This window comes from Akebia trifoliata, chromosome 12, assembly GCF_017979445.1.
Source record: "Akebia trifoliata isolate Shusen 1 chromosome 12, ASM1797944v1, whole genome shotgun sequence".
Lineage (NCBI taxonomy): Eukaryota > Viridiplantae > Streptophyta > Magnoliopsida > Ranunculales > Lardizabalaceae > Akebia > Akebia trifoliata.
The window spans coordinates 19,883,888-19,903,292 of record NC_141386.1 but is presented as its reverse complement, the minus strand read 5'-3'; positions in this window follow the sequence as shown (position 1 = coordinate 19,903,292).

Below are 19,405 nucleotides of genomic sequence, written 5' to 3'. Positions count from 1 at the left end.
ATGGGAAAAAATATCTTGGCCCGATTCATTGAGAGTCCAATGTGTATGAAATCTCCCTTTTTTATCTTTCCTTTTTATTTTCTTCCTTGGTATTTGATTTGGGACGAACGAGATGTGGGTTTCCTAATTGGATTTGATCTCCTAGATTTTTAGTTGAAGATTTAACGTCAATGGGGCAGTGATGGGAAGTTTCTATCTTTAGAGAGTCCAATGTGCGATGGATTCTTGAAGTTGACATGTACGAGTGTTTTAATAAAAGTTAGAAAGTTGAGAGAGATTCAATGTATGGTGTGACCCCTTATTATTATTATTATTATTATTATTATTTTTCTATGTATGAGTTTAATATTTATCTTGTCAATTTTTATAAATTTCGACAAAAAATCTTGTTAGGTTTCAAAGTGATTAGTTTTAAGTCCTAAGATCCCATTTTCTTAGTGTTGTGAGATCTCTAGGTTATCGAAATACATGGTGAACTTAAGCATACATATTTGCTAAATCGAATGTAGGGTGTGACGATACTAAGCGTACATAATTCTATGTCGAGCGTGCTAAGAAGAGAAAAGATGAAATCATGATGATTAGAAGGGATTGGAGAATAATAGGAGAGAGTCTCTCATAAGTTTTAAATTCTTCGCACATTTTGCACTCATATTTAGGAATCCACATCAACTAGTTGATGAGTTGATTAATTAGGCAAATGCAAAAATGGGAGTGTTTACAATGCTTGGGATGGTCGTACATTTATACTCAATGTAACAAGTACGTACGCTCAAGATCGCTACATGTTTCAATGACCTAGAGACCTCACAAGCTAGGAAAATGCAACATCAAGACTTAAAAAGAATCATATTGTGACTAAATGAAGTCGTTCACCAAAATTCAACATAATTAATAAAATGACGAAAATACACCTCATAAGCCCCATATCTCATGAATGTTTCGAAAGTACTTTTATTACTCTCGGAATGAGATTTCAAGTCTAATGAGATAAAAATTTGTGTAAACAGATAAATTTATGAAAAATTATAAAAATGGCCTAAATGCCCCTAAATGTTTGACTTCTTAATTAGAAACCCCGATTCCTAGGAAATCATAACTCTATAATTGAAACATAAACCTATCGACGATATTCGCACACATCGAGGAAAATTAGAGACTTTCAATGATTAGAAAACTAAAAAAAATTCATATGAAAAGATAGAAAATTTCACATAAAATGATAATTTCCGATATACGTGGAATGAAACCCAATAATCATATATTAATATTAACAAATTTGATTAACTAAAACTTCAAGTCATTCAATCGAACTAATTGGACCAATTTTTAAAGAATAAATTTCAAAGATAACTAATTGTTGATAAACAATTGTCTTCCAAAGAGTTAATTGGGCCGATCAAGCCAATCTAAAATTTCTTAAATCGAAACTTTCACCGATCAATTGACTTCAAATCATTCAATCGAGCCAATGACCGACGCAAAATTTTAATACTAGTCACTAACTAACCAATCAAAAAAAATTAATTGGACAAATTAAATAAATTTAAATAAACTAAGAAAAAATCATTTTCAACCAATCGATGGATGAGATTTAACTAATAGAGTGAGTATGTTGCAAGGCATTCACGAGATGTAAGGGATCACTTCCTCAATGATTCGGCCAAAGAAAAGAAATTGAGAGAGAAAAAGAGTCCTTCAAAGACTCGACTTCCTCTAGATATTCAACCAAAGAAGACAAATCGAGAGAGACGAAGTCCTTCAAGGACTCAACCTCTTCTATTACACTCAAACATGATTGATAACGTGAGAAGGAGGGGAGAAAGTCCATGAAGGACTCAATCTCTCCTTCTCCCACATGGAATAATGATAGAGAGAAGGAGAGACCATCATGAACTCCACCTTCTTCTTCTATATAGTAACTTTTTCACCACGTTATGATTTATCTACACTCTAGAATACGAAGGAAAAGAATGCAACAAAAAGAATAAGGAAATCAGAATGAAAAAATATTGTTCATGGTCTTCCCCAACTAGATCACCTCGTTTCCACTCCATTAAACCGAACCAAACATCAACCTTTCCATTCCATTAAAAATTGACTGATCAATCCCAACCTTTCTGCCATCGTCACCCCAATACACCGATCCCAACGTTTTTGTCATCGTCTCGACCAATCAATCCCAACATTTCTTCTATTGTCACCGAAAATCACCCCTTCTCATTCGTCTTACACCCCTAGCAGAACCCTTAATCACCTTCGATCAACCACCAACAGGCCTTATTTACCTTCGTTCAACCACCAACAGACCATCTGCTCATTTGTTTGTGATCAGGTCCCAGAAAGTCATTTCTAGGACCATAATTACCAAGAGTTTATCCATTCTTGATTGCTATTTTACCCAAATAAAAACAAATCACCTTAAAATTCCAAAACTAAAGAATTTCTATTAATTGTAGGTAAAAAGCTGAATATTTGGAGACAAATGGAAAAAACAAAGCCAACACTATGATGCTTGAGCCAAGTAGGATCAGACAGCCAAAATTTAGAACACAATTCCTCCACATCACCACGCTATGGTGATCCTAGGGGGACAACCTCGAGATTTTTGTTATAACATTTAGGTCGTTTTGCCTTTGCATTAATGGCTCTGTCTCGCAGCAACTAGAGCGGATATGACCCAAAAATTTGAAATAAAACTCTATAAATTGAGGGATTGTCACAAAGAAAGGGGTCCCTCTCCCTTCTTCCTAATTTTACTTTGTTATTTTCTATTTTGTAAGAAAGAGAGTTCTTGTAGAGTAAGAGTTGAAGAATCCACTCTTTCCCCCCTTTTTTTTTCTTTTTTTCTTGTTGTAATCCAAATATAGTTCTTAGCATATTTTCAAGTTGTGTAATCAAAGAGATTCAAGCTGATTTTTGGAATAAAAAAACAACAAGGAACCTCCATTGTCTTCTTCACTCTACTCTCTCTATTTCACTTTATTGCAATTTGTTCTTCACAATGATCGGCCAGAATTTCCATAGAGAGGTTAATGAAACCGTAGTGAGTTTAACTTAATCTTGCTTAATCAGTTATATTGCCTCTGCTTTATTGCATTCTTGTGAAAGCTTATATGATTGAGATTATCGGACAACATATTTAATATTCTAAATCTAATGATTCATGCTTAGATGAGATCAAGTTTAGTCATACTTATCTATGAACATTGAGTAAAAATCTGATAATCACATCTTCTTTAACACTTACATGTATTTGATTTACATAAAGAATTTAATCGATTGACATTCCGATCCATGAACAAGAGCTTTGTTGCGTGGATTGAGATAGAAGTAGAACCGTCCAAATATTGAGATAGCTTGCAAGGGTGGATCTGACCCCTCTAATCTTTACATTGCATTTCATTTCTTGTTTTAATTTCATTATTTTTTTTGTAATTTCTCCTCAATCTGTTTTAATTTGGTTATTAAATCTGCACTGGTTTTAACTTGAAAGAAGTTTCGAATCGGTTGTTGTCCCTGTGGATCGACCTTTGCTTTCCAAAGTTCTACTTGTTCATTTTATTATCTATAATCTGTATCGAACAAATTGGCACCATTACTGGGGACAATGGTTTCGATTCATTTTCATTTCGTCAAGAACCCAATAAAGATTTGTTACAGATCCAAATTTTGTTTGCTAAATACATAAGCTAAACGAACAAAACCAGAGCCAAAATATTTTTGTTATATTGCTCGATCTATCAGAAATCTGTTCCAAAAAAGAATTTTCCATTTTTATTAGATTTTAACTGCACCGTGGTGACCCCTTGGTGTGACATGACGAATCCTTGATATTTGAATATGAAATTTTGAGAGCAAGCGTTTGACAACTTGAGCATTCCAATGGAAATATGTATTTTTTAGTATTATGACTTGGATACTCCTGCTGACTTCAAGTGAAGGAATTGACGAAAAGTGACACGTTGGAATTTTTATCCAATCGATCAATTCAGTTCTCTGCCAAGAAGACAACAACTCTGCATTTTATTTTATTTCCTTGTTTGATTAGCTTACTAGATAAAGCTTGTATTAGGAACTTGGAGTTGTAATAATTTTAATTCGAGATGGCTCGGAGTGTAATAGCTTTAGGAAAGGATGACAGTGGGACCTAATTGTCTCAATCCCTCGGGTTTGTACATCGAAATTGGTGTCGGTGGCCCGAGTCGACTTAGATCGTTTATCCCCCGTCTAGAATGCGTGGTAATATTCGAACCACCAACGTAACTCTCGTCAATGGGTTTCTGTATTGATTTTGGATGATTGAACTATACACTTAGATTTGCACATAGTAAGAAGAGCACCTTTACGAGGATGACATTATAAGATAAGAATCGAATTTCATCACCAATATCTTGCCCTTTAAGGAAATTGAATTCACAGCCAAAAGATTAACTAAAATTGGTTAAACTCGACTCTAAGCCCTACCGAGCTCAATAGGCAAAGTTAATCTAAATTGCACCAATTGCATTTCTTAGTCGAAGTTAGTGCCTAAACAAGATCCTGCCCCATTGTACCTCATTGTAATAAGGGGATAGACGAAGTTTATTCTAGATGAGAGGTAATTTAAGAGTGCCTTTGCTCAGTATTGTGTGTCACTTCTAAACTGGGGATAAAACTGGTTGCTTTCGATTTCAGAGAATTGGGTTGAAAGCTTAGATTATCACTTTAAAACAATTAGAAGCTATCTAGTTGTAAGAATCTAGTAATCACATGTGAATTCCTCCCTCTTTTTTGTACAAATTTATAGTGTATGTTAGGTAGGAGATCCCAACAAAATCTTACTGAAGCAAATGATCCGAAAATCACAAAATCCCATCTACTTCCTAGAATTAGAAGAGAATTCAACTCCATACCCATTCTGCAAATCCTAGAGATGGATCAACATCAGATCCCAAATCATCCCATCCAAGAAGATCAGCAGACACTCAATGAGTTGTTAACCCTTATTACAACAAATCCTTCTTCTTGCATCGCTTTACCAGACATGAATGTGGTACAGTTTGAACTTAGGGCAGCTACCATCTAAATAACTTCTTGACCTTATGTTAGACATTTAGAAATGGTCACCTAGACGAAGAAAATGTCAAGCTTAGGTTGTTTCTTCTTTCTCTCGAAAGATCATGCTGCGGCATAATTAAACTCCTTAGCTTCTAACTCTATCACCACGTGGGATGAGTTATCAAGAAAAGTCATGGCTAAATTCTTTTCGATAGAAAAAATGAAACAATTCAAAAATAAATACTCGAAATTGGAATACTAGCTTAAGAGATTTTGACAGAGGAGACTCGAGAGCCAAAAACCCAAGCATGTATGAGATAAACTCTGACCCCAATCTCAAGAATGTCATGACAAGCCTAGTTAGCACTATGCAAACTTTGATGAAAAATTTTGATGCTTTCAGTATCAAAACCAACCTCCAATAGGCCACCCCAATTTTGCAGGTCACAACGGAGACATCTTCATCATGTTTGCTCTGTAAAAACTCCAACCATTCCATCGAGAATTGTCCCACCTTGCTAGTAGTAAAGGCCGAACAAGCCAACGCTATTAGAACTTACAACACATATAGGAAATCTACTCCTAATTCATATAGTCAAACATATCATCCCGATCATAGGTTCCACCCTAATTTTTCTTATCAACAAAATGAACTTATTTAACCAAAAAGTCTCCCAGATTTCCAAAAAACCTATAATCGACAATCTTATTTCAATACGAACCAATCTTTGGTTCCACAACCATCTTACTCTTTCCCTCAGAATTCTGATCAACAGGTGATCGTCATATATCCTATGACCAACTACTCTCCCCCAATTACTCACACAAACTCTTCATTAGAATCAATGATGACGGAATTATAGCAACAATAACAAATCATGCAATAACAAATCTAGACCAACCAGAACCAATTCTAGATTAATCAAGTTAATACGCAAGTAATTAACAAACTTGAGTTTCAGTTGAGTCAACTAACTTCATCTTTCAGGGAGAGAAACAAAGGGCAATTACCAAGCCAAATGGTATCCAACCTAGGAGTAATTGTCCCAAGGGGACAATATAAAATAACAAGTCAACCAGATCCCTCTAATGACTCTGTTCAAGCTATCCACACCTTACGATCTGGTAAGTTAGTAGATAATAAGGTTCACATGCCAAAGGAGGTCCTAACACAAGGAAAAACCTTAAGTATACCTTCTACAGATGAAGAGGACCAGTCAAAAGAAACATTTCCACCACTTGAAACATGAATAACCATTCCCAAAGCTCCATTCCCATATAGACTCATAGACAATAAAAAAAGAAAACAATTAGAAGGGATTCTAGAAGTCTTAAAAAATGTTCAGATCAATTTCCTTTTCCTCGATGCAATCCATCATATTCCCTCTTACACCAAATTTCTCAAAGTCCTTACTACCGTGAAAAGAAAAACTCGTATGCCAAGAAAAGCTGTGATAGCAGCCCAATCTTCTTATCTGATCTAGCAGACAATTGTGCCTAAATTCAAGGACCCTAGCTGTCCCACGATTTTTGTGCATATCGAAGAAACGATTATAGAGAAATGTTTATTAGATCTAAGGGCTAATGTGAATCATCTTCCTTTTTCTATCTACCAGTTAGTAGATTTGGGACAACTCAAACCTACGGATATCACTTTGAATCTATCATATAGATTAGTGAAGATTCCCAAGGAAATAGTGGAGGATGTGATTACCAAAATGAAAATTTTCTACTTTCCTGTGGATTTTGTGGTTCTTGACACTGAACCTATCATCAACCCAAACACTCATGTTCCACTTATCTTGGAAAGACCATTTTAAGCTACATTTGATGTTATCATTAGATGTCGAAATGGGATCATGACCCTAGCATATGAGGACATGAAGGTCAAAATGAATGTCTTCCATAATAAATTCCAATCTATTGACATAGATGATCTAGAAGAGGTCAACATAATCGGCATATTGATCAACAACACTTTTAAAGAAACGAAGAACATGGATCCGCTAGAAGAGTATTTTGGCCAATTCAACTTTGAGTTTGATACCAAGAAATCCATCTTAGAGGTGAACTCCCTTTTTTAATCCATCCCTATGATGAATTGGTAACCAAAAATATAGAGTCTTTTTATTCCTTCACTTTCTCCATCAGTTGGAAAGATTTTCAAACTTGAATTAAAGTAATTGTCTACTACGCTGAAATATGCATTTCTGGGAAAGGCTAAGACATTTCCCGTCATCATCTCACTCGATCTAGAAAACTTACAAGAAAATTAGTTGCTTAACATTCTATGTGAGCATCGAAAAGCTATTGGCTGGATTATAGTTGATATCAAAGGCGTCAGTCCTTCATGGTCATGCATCAGATCTACCTCGAGGAAAATTCTAAACCTTTGAGAGAATCACAGAGGAGACTAAATTCGATTTAGCAAGAAGTGGTCCGAGGGAAGTCCTCAAATTATTAGATGCAGGTATTATATACCCTATCTCTAACAAAAAATGGATTAGTCCAGTTCAAATTGTCCCTAAGAAATCTAGTGTCATAATTGTGACAAATTAAGATAGTGAACTTATACCTACTCGTGTCCAAACTGGATGGAGAGTTTATATCGACTATCGAAAGCAAAATTTGATGGCACGTAAAAATTACATCCTTTTCCCATTCATCGATCAAATGCTAGAAAGTCTAGCTAGACATGCCTATTATTATTTTCTTGACAAATATTTGGGATACAATCAGATACTAATTGCTTTGAAGACAAAGAAAACACTACGTTCACATGTCCATTTGGGACCTTTGCAAATCGGCGCGTGCCTTTTGGGCTGTGTAATATTCCTGCTACCTTTCAACGATACATGTTAAGTATTTTTTTTATATGGTCGAATAATTTTTTGAAATCTTCATGGATGACTTTTTTATTTTTGGATCAAACTTTGACAACTGTTTGAATCACTTGAAACTAGTCTTAGCTATATGTCGTGAGAAGAACTTCGTTCTGAATTAGGAGAAGGGCCATTTTATGGTCACTTCCGGGATTGTCCTAGGACACATTATTTCCCACAAGGGAATTGATGTAGATAAAGCAAAAGTTGATCTCATCGTTAATCTACCTCTGTTTAGAATTGTGAATGAAGTCCACTTTTTCGTAGGGCATGTAGGTTTTTACAAACGGTTTATCAAGGACTTTGAAAATTTTTCAAAATTCCTATGTGATTTGCTAGTTAAAGACACCACTTTCGAGTTTTCTATTGCTTGTTTAACAGTGTTTGACAAGTTAAAAACTGAGTTGACCTCAACACCTATTATTCAACCACCCAATTGTGACCTTCCATTTGAGGTGATATGTAATGCATTAGATTATGTAATAGGTGTTGTTTTAGGGCATCGAGTTGAAAAACTCCCCCATGTCATTCAGTAAAAGAGCAAGACACTAAATGTTTTCCAATTCAACTATTATACCGTTGATAAGGAACTACTAGTAATAGTTTTTGCCTTGGATAAATTTTGCTCTTATTTAATTAAATCCAAAGTAGTGATATTCACCAACTACGCAATGTTGAAAAACCTTCTTGCTAAGAAGAATGCAAAAGCAAGGTTAATACGATGGATTTTTATCCTTCAAGAATTTGATATTGAAATTAGTGATAAAAAAGGATGCGAGAATGTCGTTGCAGAACCTATCCAGACTAGTAGTTGAAACTATTTCTGACTCCCTTCCCATTTTCGAAAGCTTTTCTGATGAACAAATCATGAAGATTTCTAATCTTGACACACCTTGGTATGTTGACCTTGTTAACTACCTGGAATAAACAAAATCGATTGCACTTTCTTGCCCAATCCAAATGGTTTTTCTGGGATGATCTGTATTTATTCAAATACTATCTGGATCAAATAATTGGTTGATGTGTTTCTGATAGAGATCAAAATAATATTCTCGAGTTCTGCCACAACCATGCATATAGTAGGCACTTTGAAGGCAAGAAGGCAGAAGTTAAAATCCTATAATGTGATTTTTATTGGCCAACTATCTTTCGCGATACCCATCTCTTTGCTAAATCTTGTAATCAATGCCAACGTCTAGGAAAGATTAGCCAGAGGAATAAAATGCCCTAACAACCAATTCTGATCATCTAAACCTTTGATGTATGGGGCATTGACTTCGTGGGCCCCTTTTCCATTTGACACGAATTCTAATACATCCTAGTCGTAGTCAACTATGCGTCAAAATGGGTAGAAACCATAGCTTGCCGAACTAAGGATCATAAGGTCGTTGTTCAATTTCTTAAAAATACCATGTTTGCCCGATTTGGAACTCCTTGTGCCATCATTAGTGATGGAGGAAAACTTTTCTGTAATCGAGTGTTTGAAAGGCTTATGCATAAATATTCCATAACTCATAAGGTAGTCACCCCGTATCACCCACAAACCAGTAGGCAAGTTGAAATATCTAATCGTGAAGTCAAAACCATTCTTGAAAAAACGTTAATCCCACTAAAAAAATTGGTCTTTACCCTTAACTGAAGCTCTGTGGGCCTATAAAACGACTTTCAAAACTCCTATTAGAATGCCTTCTTATCAGCTAATCTTCGAAAAAGCCTATCATCTCCTAGTCGAAATTGAATATCGAGTATATTGGGCAGTCAAACATCTAAATTTTGATCTTGCCAAAGTAGGAGAGCATAAAAAACTTCAAATCGTTGAGTTAGAAGAATTTACGTAACAATGCGTATGACAGTGCTAAACTTCACAAAGATCGTACGAAAGTCAGGCAAGACAAAAACATTCAGAGGAAGTCATTCCACTTAGGGTAAAAAGTGTTGCTCTAAAACTCTCGCCTTCATCTCTTTCTTGAAAAATTGAAGTCTCGATGGATAGGACCCTTTGTCATCCACAACATTCACCCTTATGGTAACATCGAGATCCTCAACCCTGTAAATGATAGTATTTTACAAGTTAATGACCAACGACTTAAACCATTCCTTCATCTCCCAACATCCCAAGAGAAAGACTCATTCTTAAGTAATCTTGTGTACTAGGATTAGCTTTGATTCCATGTCTAGTTGAAGACAATAAACTTAACATTTTTTGGGAGGCAACCCTTGATGTAGAAAGCTTGCAAATGTTTTGTAGGCCACGTAGGACATTTCTTTCACTCCCACTTTCAATCATTAAGTTTCTTAAAAGGGTAAATTTTTTGCAAATTTTTTTACAAGAAATTTTCTCGGAAAGTTTATTATCCTTCTTCATAACTTTCTTGGAAAATTTATTTTCTAGGGATTTTCCAAGAAGGACAACTTTTTTTTCCTAGAAAATTGGTTCCCTTTTATAAACCCTAAAACCTTAATCCATCTCTTTCTCTTCTTCCCTACCAAGGAACGACCTCTTGCCCCCTTTTCCTTTTTTTTCATACTCCACCGCCATCTTCATCATCAAAATCTTCTACCCACTCCACGACAAACTTGTCCACCACATGCATATGCCATCTAAAGCATGCATGCCAACGCCGCCACATCATCAGACCATACCACAAAGGGACCGCGTAGTGATCGTCTTGAGTCCAAACACGTTCATCTTTGTTGAACATACTCAACTGATTTTCCTTTTCGTCGTCATGGCCTTGAAAATTTGCACCATCTTTCCTGAAGCGACATTCATTGACGCCTTTGAATTTATTCAAGGGGCGTGTTCAACGATGAGATTCTTAAGCAAGGATGGGGTTTCCTCATGTATGATGGTAGTGAACAATATGCCGAGGAAACTATTCATATCTTCTATTGATCATTTGTCTCTACCAATCCATCAATCCCTTCCATTACCATCAACTTCAACGGGATCCGCTTCACCATTAATAGTACATATATCGAAACAAGTTTGGGGATTCTCTTAGTTGAGTTAGGTTATTGCACCCCTCATTTTACTTTCGACCCTTATGTTACTCGTTTGGGACTCCTCACCCAAAACATTTGAATTGAAGATGGTAGCCTCAAGTCGATTAGCTTCTTTGAGAACCAGTATTTTTGTTGGCGATGGATTGCCAACAACATCCTAGGAACCCAAAACACCACTTTCTTGTACAACAAACACCTTTACCTCCTCTCTTCCATTCAGACTCATGATCGCATGTTCTGTATGTCGCGTCTCCTCCTTGACATACTCACTGACATCCTAACTAATTAGAGTCATGCCTTGATTCTTCCCTATTTGATTTGTCGCATCTTCCAACATTTCTTAGGAGTCCCCCTTGCTGATTTAGCACCTCCAGGTCGCCTCATACGACTACAAGACTTTAAGGGAGGCCACGCCTTCAAGACTTTTGTTCAAGGTCTTTGGGGTCTGGAACATTTTCGTAGAGAAGAGCATGATAATGCTCTTAGGTATGGGCGCATAAGAGAAGAGTTTGAAGAGCCTACAATTGAAGAGGAATGCAACCCGAGTCTTGATTTCGACAATGACTCCTGGCTTGCATAGGTCCCTTAGAAGGGACATCGTACTACCTTATCTAAAGTCTTCAAAGGATTGAAAAGGTTCAAAGAGTACTACAAAAAAATTAAAGATGGTCAAAAAGACATTAGGGATGGTCAATAGACCATCATTGAGCAGTAGCGTCAACTTTTGGCTTACTAAGAGGAGAAGCTAGCACATGCTCGTGCTAAGATTACCCCTAGTTCTAATTCGACGTAGGACTGTTTGTTGGTAGGATGTTGTTGATGATATCTTTATTCTTAGGTGTGCTTGGACTTTATTTTGGTGGTACTGGGTACCTTGAAAAGGACTACCTGCTTTTTGAAAAAGAACACTAGAAAATGGTGATGTGTGAAAAAATTGAAAAATGAAAAAATAGAAAAATATGAGAAATATGTCAAAAATGGTTAGAATTGCAAAAATGAAAAAGAGTCCAATTAGACCAAATAGTATAGTAAGGTGAAAGACATCGATGGTAAAAATGTGAGTAAGTTGGAATATCATAGATAAAGCCCCTTAAAGGTATTAAAGTGAACATCCACACCTCTCACAGTCCCAGATAGAATGCTCAATTTCGAGTTAGAACTTAGGTAGACCCAACCATCTTAGTAGTTAAGAAGGGAAACCTTGTTTTGAAAAATTATTTTACAATTAGAAAAGTTGTGCACACACTCAAGATATTTCTGAAATTGAGGAATAAAAAGAACTGTGCTCAAATGGACCTTTGACTGACTTGTGAAAATTATTATGATTCCATTATATACATCGATTTTGAAGTTGATATTTTAAAAGTGTTTGAATTTTGCGGGTATATTCTCTACAAACCCTCACGGATCAAATTCGTCCACTAGGGGTAACCTAAGGGCTTAAGGGCATACTGCATGTGCTAAAATACAATCGTGAAACTCACGAAAGAAGTTGTTGAAAGTGCCCTCGATCCGTAGGGTGCGCGGATCCGCTTTTGACCCTTGAGGTTTGGGAGTCGCCACCTAGTTATTACGGTCTAGGAACCGATCAATGACTCTAAACGGATAAAAAAACTAATCTAGAACCAACAAAACTGAATTCGGGGATCATGTTACGGGATTGGAAGGTGTTAGGCACCAACCCCGCCCGGCCAAAGTCGGTCTCTACTAACTTCCCAAATAAATTACATTACTAACAACCTAGATAATAATAAAAATAAAAAATAAAAAAGATTATACCTTTCCGATAGCAAACTTTATTCCCTCAGATCCGACAAAAAATTACTCATTGTACCGTACTTTTTGCTTCGTTTTGTCTTCAGATTTGATTTTCGATCTCTGAGGCGAGGTATCTCTTCTTTCTTGGATCGGAATTCTTCGAGTTTGTTAATGGATTTTAGGATGTTTTTGGAGGGTTTTTAGGTGTTTTCTAGGCTAAAATCGAAGAAGGGATGTTAGCTAAGGAGTTTGGGCTCCAAAACTAGGGTTTATGGGAGGCTAGGGGGGCTTCTAGACCTATTTCTCTTAGGGTTTATGGTTTGATACGAAAATAGGGTGTGAGCACCTCTATTTATAGATTTTTTTAGGGGTTGATTTCGATAGAGTTAGTGTTTAATTAGAGTTCTTTTAATTAGAGTTGTGTTTTAGTTAGACTTGTTTTAGGTAGAATTGTTTTTTAGTTAGAACTCTATTAGATAGAGTTATTATTTAATTAGAATTCTACTTGAAACTCAACAATTTTACTTGAAAGCCCGATTGATCGATTTTTTAATTCAAAATTTTAAATTAATTTCATCAATATTTTATTTTAATTATTTAATATTTTATTTATTAATTTCAGAATTTTTAATTATGAAAATTGTGAAATTACCGTTTTGCCCCCGGAGAGGACTTTTCACGTTTTAAGTCAGTTTTTAATGTTCTAGGATGTTTTAGAATCAATTTTTCGTAAGGAATTCAATGAAAATATTAGATTTTGTTATTTATGAAATTTTTTGTGTAAAATGGTTGTGAACTTTATGAGGGGCATTTTCGTAATTTCGTCAAATTTTGTTAAAATTAGTAAAATGATTTATTTGGTTTCGATTTGTTGTTTTATGTGTTTGAGAGAGTTTTCCTAAGCGTAACGTAGGCTCTAGGGTTGTTTTGAGGTTAGGGGTATTTTGGTAATTTGGTCAATTTTTAGTGATTTTTATCGTGAAGCTTCTTTTTGGTCTACAAGATGATGATTTCTATGTTTCTGGGGTCATATTTTCCTAGCGTAGCGTGGTTTCTAAGGTTTTGTCAGTTTGAGATACCTCATCCGGATTTCTGAAACACATCTGGTAACAAAATAAAGCAATGGAATACACATCCATCATTGGGAATCATTGCGATCGGGTTGACGAGTTGATTAATCAGGCAGATGCAAAAATGGGGTGTCTACAATTGTGTTTAAATTTAATTTTTACTGAGGACTAGTATCTTCGAGGTTTGGGGGTGTGATTAGGTCCCAAAAGTCATTTTTGGGACCATAATTATAGAGAGTTTATCCATTTTTTATTGTTACTTTTCCCAAATAAAAGTAAATCACCTTAAAATTCCAAAACTAAAGAATTTCTATTGATTGTAGGTAAAAAGGAAAATATTTGGAGATAAATGGAAAAAACAAAGCCAATACTACGATGCTTGAGCCAAGTAGGATTAGACAGCCAAAATGCAAAACACAATTCCTCCACATCACCGAGCTGCTGTGAGGGATTGGTGCACTGTGGTGATCCCAAGGGGGATAACTTTGAGATTTGTACGGGAACTTTTAGGTTATTTTTCCTTTGCATTAATGGATCTATCTCGTACCAACTAAAGTGGATATGACCCGAAAACCCAAAAAAAAGTCTATAAATTTAGGGGTTGTCCCAAAGAAAGGGGTCATTTTCCCTTCTTCCTAATTTTACTCTATTATTTTCTATTTCGTGAGAAAGAGAGTTCTTGTATAGTGATAACTGAATAACCTTCTCTTGCCTTTTTTCTTTGTTCTTGTAATCTAAACATAGTTCTTAACATATTTTCAAGCTGTGTAATTAAAGAGATTCAAGTTGATTTTTGGAATCAAAAAGCAACAAGGAAACCCTATTCTCTTCTTCACTCTACTCTCTCTATTTTACATTTTTTAATTTGTTCTTCACGATGATTAACTAAACTCTTCATAAAGAAGTCAATGAAGCTTAAACGAGGTTATCTTCATCTTGTCTAATAAGTTCTATTGTTTCTGCTTTATTACATTCTTGTGAAAATTTATATGATTGAGATTATTAGACAACATATTTAATGTTCTAAATCTCATAATTCATGCTTAAATGAGATCAAGCTTAGTCATACTTATCTCTAAGCATTGAGTAAAAATCTGATAATCACATCTTCTTTAAGGATTCATATATATTTGATTTACATAAATAATTTAATCGATTGACATTTCGATCCACGAACAAGAGCTTTGTTGCATGGATTGAGATAGAAGTAGAACCATCGAGATATTGAGATAGCTTACAAGGGTGGATTTGACCCCTCTAATCTTTACACTGCATTTCATTTCTTATTTTAATTTCATTCTTTCTTACCTGGAATTTCTCCTCAATCTATTTTAATTTGGTTACTAAATCTACAATTGTTTTAAGTCAAAAGAAGTTTCAAATCTATTGTTGTCCTTGTGGATCGACCTTTGCTTCCCAAAGTTCTACTTGTTTATTTTATTATCTGTAATCTGTATCAAGCAGTTTGCATTTTAAACTCATCCTAAATGTAGACACGAAATTTTAAAGTTTGAAGATTTCTACTACTTATGTTTTGAGTCACCACCATTCTTTTTAAGAAAGGGATGTGAATGGTCACATGGAAAGTAATTTTTGAAAAGTGTTTTCTTTGTTAGTGACTCTGTTATGGATAAGTTCCATTAGTCCACCCTAGATCTTAGTTAGGGAGTCTATATTATGGAATAGGAAGGTGTTAAGCACCCTACTCCCTCCACCATAGGTGGTAACCTCAGATTTTGTTGATTTTGAAAACTAATAAAAACGTTGTGAAATTGATTTATGCCCTCGAGTGCGATGGACTTTATGAGGGTTTCCATATTGATGAAGGGCCTTTCTATGGTCCATACCTTTGAATACATTTGAAAAATGGAGACTCTTCGGTCAAATGACCACTTTCATAAGAAAGGAGCCCAATGTCTTAATCATATAAATGTTTTGTGGTGGGTGCATTAGTGTAAGGAATTTTAGAAGACATTTTTTTGTAAAGGATTTTTCAATTCCTAGCCTTTCGACCGAGCCGGAGTCCAATCTACTAGTAGTAAAAAAGGATTTGCATAACATCTTAGGGTTGTTCTAGAAAAGAAAAACTAAATAATAAAATAAAAGTGAAAGGGAAGAAGCAGAAGATGGAATTTTGGAGTTGAGAAAAAGGGGTCTTTCCTTTTATTGTCCACACCTTATCTTGTTCTTCTTCCTCTTTGACTTTCTTATTAATCTTCAAGTGGTGAGCTTCTTTGAATTAGTCTTGATTTACTTATAGAATAAATATTATGAGAGAGGGGATTCAGAGTTGAGAGTAAAGTTTGAGAGAAATTTTTTACAGTGAAGCTTGAAAGATATTTTCTAGACACTTTATTGGAGGCTATTGTGTTGAAAAGGAGAGGGGGTTTTATTAGATTTTGAAGGTAATTTTTAGAGGTAAAGTAGGATGAGAGGGTGACAAAAGGTAGAATGATGTGAGGTTTATGAATAGGATGTGTATAATTTAAGGGGTGGTGAAAAGTTATTTTTGAAAGGGGTGTAAATGGGTTGTTTGTAGATTTAGTGTTAGGTGAGTTGTAATGAATATATTTTGATTTGAAGAATGGAGGTGTAAGGGAGTGGTAGTAAATTTTTTGGGGAGGGTGGAAGATGTGGTGACATGTGTCCCCCCTGTGATGATCTTTGGTAATTTGTTGTGATTATTAGATTTTGGTTGAGACTTGGGCTTGGGATAATGGTTGGGCTTTGAATCTAATGGGATTGGTGGTGGATTGTGTTGGTATAGGATTGGGTTTGAAGTTTAATGGGCTTGGATGATGGGTTGAGTATAAATTTGGGTTAGGGTTGGGTTAAGGGGTGTGTGATGATAGTTTAGAAGAATGTGGGTTTCTAGTCCATGGGCCAAGTAAGAGATCCTAGACTATTTATTGGAAAAATAAATGAATTTTTGGAGGGTTTGGGCCTTGGGGCCCATTTCAATTTTTGTGGACTTTTGTACTTTGCATGGAGGGCCCATCCAAATTCGAGTGTTTATAGTTGTCCCTTTATGCAAGAGTCGTGTACAAAAAATTGCAAGTAATAAATGAAATCCTTATTTGTACCGGCCTAAGGATTTTACTCAGATAACTTTTGAAAACACTGTATTTGTTAGATAGATGACAATAAAGTGGCTACCCAAGCATAGGGTCTGATAGGGTTAACCTTTTGAATTCCCTGACCTCGTAGCACAGAGTTTGTTTGAGGTATTGGATTTGTGATAGTTTAGTAAATTATTTTTAAAACGAGAGTTTTCCAACGAGTATTGGGCAATTTGAATTTGACTTTTGAAAAAATGTTATTCATTTTTTTTTCTTTATAGCTCATGGGCCAAGCAAGAGGCCCTAGATATAATTTTAGGCACCAACCCTAGCTAGCAAACACCGGTCTCTACTATTTCCCAAGAAGACTACATTGCTAAAAAGACCTAAATAAAAAATAAAAAATATTTACCTTGATGATCGCAACGGTGGTTCCCTCAGAGCTGGCGAAGAGATCCCCTTGATTAATATTTCTTGCTTCGTTCTGTCACCAGATTCGCTTTAGATTTCCAAGACGAAGTACCTCCTTCTTAAATCTAAATCTTTCTGATTTGTTTATGGATTTCTGGGTGTTTTTAAAAGGTTTCAGAGTGTTTTTTGAGCTAAAATTGGGGTATGGATGTTAGGTAAGGAGTTAGACCTTCAAAATTAGGATTTGGATGAGGTTAGGGAAGCTTTTTGACCTATTTTTCTTAGGGTTTATTTTAACCTACGAGATTAGAGTGTGAAGACCCCTATTTATAGATTTTTTTAAGAACTTTTTAGATAGAGTTAGAGTTAGATTATGTTTCTTTTAGATAGTTTTACAGTTTAATTAGAATTCTATTAGGGTTAGGATTTGACTTTGGTCTTATTAGATTGATTAGGGTTTTGACTTAAGTCTCACTTGATTGACTACAATTTAGGGATTTGACTTATGTCTACTTGATTGACTTGATTTTAGGGTTTTGACTTAAGTCTCACTTAATTGACTAGATTTTAGGATTTTGACTTAAGTCTCACTTGATTGACTATATTTTAAGATTTTGACTTAAGTCTTACTTGATTGACTTGATTTTAGGGTTTTAACTTAAGTCTTACTTAATTAACTAGATTTTAGGATTTTGACTTAAGTCTTACTTGATTGACTTGACTTTAAATAAAAATTATTTTTAATTAGGATTTTAGTTTACATTAATTAATGTTTTAATTATTAATTTTAGAATTTTTAATCATTAAAATTGTAAAATTATCGTTTTACCCTCGAAGAGGATTTTTTGCGTTTTAAGTCATTTTTCAATGTTTAGGATGTTTTGGAATCTATTTTTCATAAGGAATTCAATGAGAATATTGGTTTCTGTCATTTATGAAATTTTTTGTGCGAAATAGTCATGAACTTTATTAGGGACATTTTTGTAATTTTATCGAATTTTTGTGAAATTGACGAAATGGTTTATTTGATTTCGATATGTTGTTTTATGTGTTTGAAAGGGTTTTCATAAGCGTAATGTAGGCTCTAGGGATGTTTTGATGTTAGGGGTATTTTTGTAATTTGGTCATTTTTTAGGAATTTCTATCGTAAAACTTCTTTTTGTCTGAAAAATGATGATTTCTATGTTTTGGGGGCACATTTCCTAGCGTAACGTGGTTTCTACAATTTTGTTTGCTTGAGATACCTCATCCGAATTTTTGAAATATATATGGTAACAAATAGAGCATTGGAATAACCATCCATCATTGGGAACTGTCGCAATCGGGTTGACGAGTTGATTAATCAGGCAAGTGCAAAAATGGGATGTCTACAGATGCCCCTCTTTGACAGTGGGTTGAAGTAAACTAGATAGCAAATCTATTTTAGTAGATAGTACGATATCCGAATGCCAAAGCTAGTGACAGTTCATTTTGCATCCTGATTTAACAATTCGTTAGGACGTTCGGATCCTTGAGGGTAAAACTCTCCCCAAACAAGTTTGTCAGGTCCTCGAGCTTGAACTCTCACTGAAAATGTCAGATCCTCGAATTTTAGAAAATTATCCCTAACTAATGCAAAAGTGCACGTTTGTGCAATCGTGTGATGCTTACTGAGTAAAAATGTGTCAGGTCCTAGAGATCTTTTTTCACTGACAATAATGATTCAAAATTGAAATGCGCATATGCAACGAAAGCAATCATGGCAAGGTTAAACAATGAGGTAATTGGAGTCATAACATTGTGGGAACTTCGTTAAATCTTATTTGAAATTCTTTTTTAGAATTCGAAAAAATTTGAGTCTCTTTTATCGGACTCGAGCCTATTGTAGCTACGCTTGTCAGGCTAAGGAACTTAAACAATCATGTTAATTCATTCTATGATTCAAAAAAGTTGGAGTCTCATTTCTCGAACTCGAACTTATTAGAGCCATGCTTCTCGGGTTAAGGTTTACAAAAACTTAAACAATCTTGTTAATTCATTCTACGATTCAAAAAAAGTTGGAGTCTCGTTTCTCGGACTCGAACTTACTAAGCCACGTTTATCGGGCTTAGATTTATAGGAACTTAAATAATCCTATTAATTCATTCTATGATTCAAAAAAAGTTAGAGTTTCATTTCTCGGACTCGAACTTACTAAGCC